Below are 4,490 nucleotides of genomic sequence, written 5' to 3'. Positions count from 1 at the left end.
AATATATGAGTTTGTATGTAATGTATGAATATAATATACAAGTTTCACTTTTTAAATGGAATTACTGAAATCAATCTACTTTTTCATGATATTCTAATTTTATGACCAGCACCTGTATATATGTGAGGTTTTTCCATTATAATGCTTAAAAGTGTTTTTGCGAGGAGACAAATTTATTGGAACTAGATTTGGCCGCTTATTTTCAGTAACATTACCTTTTAATAACTTAACTTACTGGAGTATTTGTTACATATTCAATCTCCTGTCCCTGTGAGAACAGTATGGAGACAGCTCCTTTAGGCAAGGCAAGGCAAGGCAAGGCAAATTTATTTGTATAGCACAATTCAGTATAAAGACAATGCAAAGTGCTTTACATGATTAAAATACAGGAAGATAAAACAGAATCAAAGCAAGTAGGAAAAAATAAAAAACAAATAAAATAAAATAAAAAATGCAGAAACAAAAAAAGAATATTAAAAACAGTTGGATTAAAGAAAATCCTATATGGATTTACCAGTGCACACATGTGCCACACATTACCAAACCACACAGGGTCCTGACTGAACTTCTAAAGACACCTTTAAAAAGACCAAGAGCAGAAACTGAAAGTCATGCCTGCTCAACCACTAATTTTCTTCTAAAAATGTCAGGATTGGTCAAAAGATCTTTGCATAAACACACTCCTAAGCCTTGTGAAAAACCATTCCAGAAGAGTTAAGGCCATTGTTGCAGCAAACAGTGAGCAAATGACTCCAATTCCTGTTTCTGAAGATGAGCGATTCTTTTGGCAAACATAACTTGTGAGATAATTTGGTTCAAACTCAGTTCACATCAAACTCCTTCTCTAATTTAAAATTGACCCAATCTATCATTTTCAGGGTTGATTATATGTAAACTTAAATGAAGAAGTGTCATCTTTCTATGCCACATTTTTGCTAAAAAGTAAGTATTTTGTATGCTTGAGTGATTTTTTGGGAGTACTTTTTTTTCTTTTACAAACCTTTTAATTTTAACTTTAGCTTTGTTTGCTAAATAATAACATGGTGAAACATGTGGCGCACAGATTTGTGAAGCTGATGGTATATATAAAATCCTTCCAGACTCTGGGAAAAGCCAGATCATTTATTTAATTATACCCCAGAATTAACTGAGCATGTTCTTTTTTTAGCCAGCCTCACACCTGTGGAACCAAATGAACAACCACAGATGAAAGTTATCACCAATCGTTCTATCCTCCTCACAAGTTCAGTCAGTTAACTTCATTTCAACACAGAGAGCCCGTTTAATTGCACAACAGATTTGAACCAGTTGTGACTGCTTCCAACTGTCACATTACTTTGTTTTATGGTGAAAAAAGAGTGAATAAAGGGTGAACAAACTGGTTTTTTGCTAAGTTGTTTGATATGCATAGAGACACCAGTTCTTACTCTAAATATAGGAACCTTCGTAAAGTTTTTAAGAAAGCTCTTGAGTTTACGTTGGCTCGATGTTATTATACAAACATACCCACAAGCAAAAGACATGTTTCTAAAAAAAGTGGATGAATGCTATGTGTTTTGTACCACTAGTTTGTTTCAAACAGACCCTGTGTTAATTCACAGCAATCTATGAGATGTTTCGTTCTTTATTTGATCATAAATTATGGCACTAGGTTTTTTCAAAGGCACTTATAGTCCTTTGGCAGGAAATGTGATAATATCTTCCTGATAAATGATATCTTTACATAGATTGTCACTGATTTCATCATTAGTCATATTCCATGATAAGAAACAACTAGCCTAAAGAAAGATATCAATCCCGATAACTTCTCAAGACTTGATTTAAATTAAAATGGGAAAGGAATTTGGCAAATGGACTTGCTGAAATTCAGTAAAGAGCGGACAAAGTCCCCAAAAAATGGCAGATGAACAAAGGTAAGTGATTTTACTTCATAAGATCCTCAAATAATATGTATTAAAATCAGATATGTATATAATATGTGGTTTGTGGCACTAAACAGAACTCCAGCAGTGAAAGCCATTCCACACCATGGGGAGGAGGCACTTAACCTTGACATAGCTGAAGTGAGGAAAACTCTGCGGAGAGTCAGCCCAAGAAAGGCCCCAGGCCCCGATAACATACGTAGGTGGGTGTACAAGAAACATGCAGATCAGCTGGCTGGAGTCCTTACAGACATCCAACACCTTGCTTGACCAATCCATAGTGCCAGCATGCTTTAAGTCTGCTTTATGACTACTAACCTGTCGCACTGACTCCTATCATGATGAAGTGCTTAGAAAGGCTGTTAAAGAACACATCGTCTCCAGTCGCCCCCCAACATTCAACCCATTTCAGTTCACCTACCAACGAACCGCTCCGCTGAAGATGCCATCTCCTCTGCTCTTTATCTAAACCTAGCACACCTGGAGGAGAAGAACACCCACGTGCGGATGCTGTTCCTGGACCTCAGTTCAGCTTTCAGCTGTTAGACTTCCTCACAAACAAACCTCAGTCAGTCCGGGTTGGACAAAACTCCTCTGATGCCATCACCTTAAGCACAGGCTCCCCTCAGGGCTGCGTCCTGAGACCCCTGCTTTTTATTCTGATGACACATGATTGCGTCCCCATATGTGGCACTATGGACAAAACTACGGTGGTGGGCCTCATCAGAGACAACAATGACCAGGACTACAGAGAGGAGGTGGAGCAGCTGGTGGACTGGTGCAGAGACAACAGCCTGATCCTGAATTTGGAGAAAACAAAGGAGATCACCTTGGACTTCAGAAAGAACTAGCCTAACCATGCTCCACTGCTCATCAACAGCTCAGCTGTAGAGGTGGTCAACACCTCTCAACACCTAATTCCTGGGGGTGCACATCATAGACAACCTCCCCTGGACTGTTAACACCACCTTTCTGGTCAAAAGGGCACACATGACCTCAACACTTGAAGCCCCTCCAAACCCCTTCTCTAAAGAACTTTTAGCTTGAGTCAATTTTGGCTCCCCCCAGCGGATAAAAACTGTATTGTTTTGCGGAAGACCACATTGACACCATCCTGGAGAGAAATATCAGCTGTGCTGCTGCAATCAACACCTTTCTTTATAGATGTTAGAGATCAGCCTGTTTTTCAGTGTAGTCCTGTTTCTCTGACCGTGACTGGCTGAATATGCTCTCTTCTTCCTCTGAAATGGGAGCTGGCTCTGAGCTCGTCTACCTGGCTGTGTGTTTCCTGAACGTGGCCACCTTTTACAGTTACCTTTTCTATCTCTGCTTCTGTCTCCCTAAACCCCAGTCGGCCTCAGCAGATGGCCGCTTACACTGAGCCTGGTTCTGCTGGAGGTTTCTTCCTGTTAAAAGGGAGTTTCTCCTCTCCACTGTCGCTACAAGCATGCTTAGTGTAGGGACTGCCTTTGAGTCAATGAGTCGATGCAATCAACTGGTTTGCCTTACATAGACTTTGAATTAATTTGATCTGGTGAAATGTAAAGTGCCTTGAGATGACATGACATGTCTTGAGATGACATTTACAAGAATATACAGTCTCTAAGGGAGGGATCACCAACGTGGTGCCAATGGGCACCAAGGGGCCCTCAACGACCATGTCTTCTGAAAATAGAACAACTCGCCAGTGTGCTAAGTTTGAAAGTTTTTTATTCTGTTGCTCTTCTTTTGTAATAATTTATATAACATTTTAAAATGAAAATTTCCAAAATGACAGAAATCTAATTAAAAGAAACAATAAAAATATGTTTATATTGTACAAAGTTTACATGAACGCTGACCTTTGCAGTTCTTGCATCAGTATTGGTAGCCCTTCCTAAGAATCAGTACCCTTGAAGTGGCCCTAAGCCTTAAAAAGGTTGGTGACTTCTGCCATATGGGTAACATAGTTGCATCGTCTTTCGTCTTCTTAATTAACGGGTAAAGAAGAAAGTGACATATGCCGTATAGCAGTCTGCACATTTGCAGTTGTTTTGTGTGGCAGGGTTACTGCCACCTTCAAAGTGGCTTAGTATTGATGAAACAGATACAGACCTCCTCGGGTCATGACAGAGTTTCCATTTAACTAGTTGTAAGTCGACATATAATCACAAAAGTTGTGAAAATATTTTATGAATGTTGAAAAGTTACTTAGTGTTGGCTTAAAGCAACTCTGCACAGAAGCATGACCCAAATTTCCACCACAGCTATTTAAAAGAAAGGGTACCAGTTGAAAATATGTGATAGCTGTTACTGCCACCAGTTATTAGGGAATGAGATTAAGGTTGGTTTGAGTAGTTTTATTTTTCTTGTTGAAAGAACTACTTCTTTAATGGAAAATGCATATTTTAGGCAGAGTATCATTTAAATTTAGCTTTTCGTTTGTTTTAAATGGGCTCCTTTTAGAGACGGTGACTCAGCTGCCAGCACAATGAGAAAGAGGGCTTCACAGGGAGGGAGACTGCTGCGCATCAAGGTGGGAGACAACAGGGGAGGGGCCACGTGTCCCACAGTCAGGCTATGCGAGGG

This window comes from Cyprinodon tularosa, unplaced genomic scaffold (assembly GCF_016077235.1).
Source record: "Cyprinodon tularosa strain WSP-4 unplaced genomic scaffold, ASM1607723v1 ctg37, whole genome shotgun sequence".
NCBI lineage: Eukaryota > Metazoa > Chordata > Actinopteri > Cyprinodontiformes > Cyprinodontidae > Cyprinodon > Cyprinodon tularosa.
The sequence above is the reverse complement of the archived record's forward strand: the minus strand, read 5'-3'. Positions refer to the sequence as shown.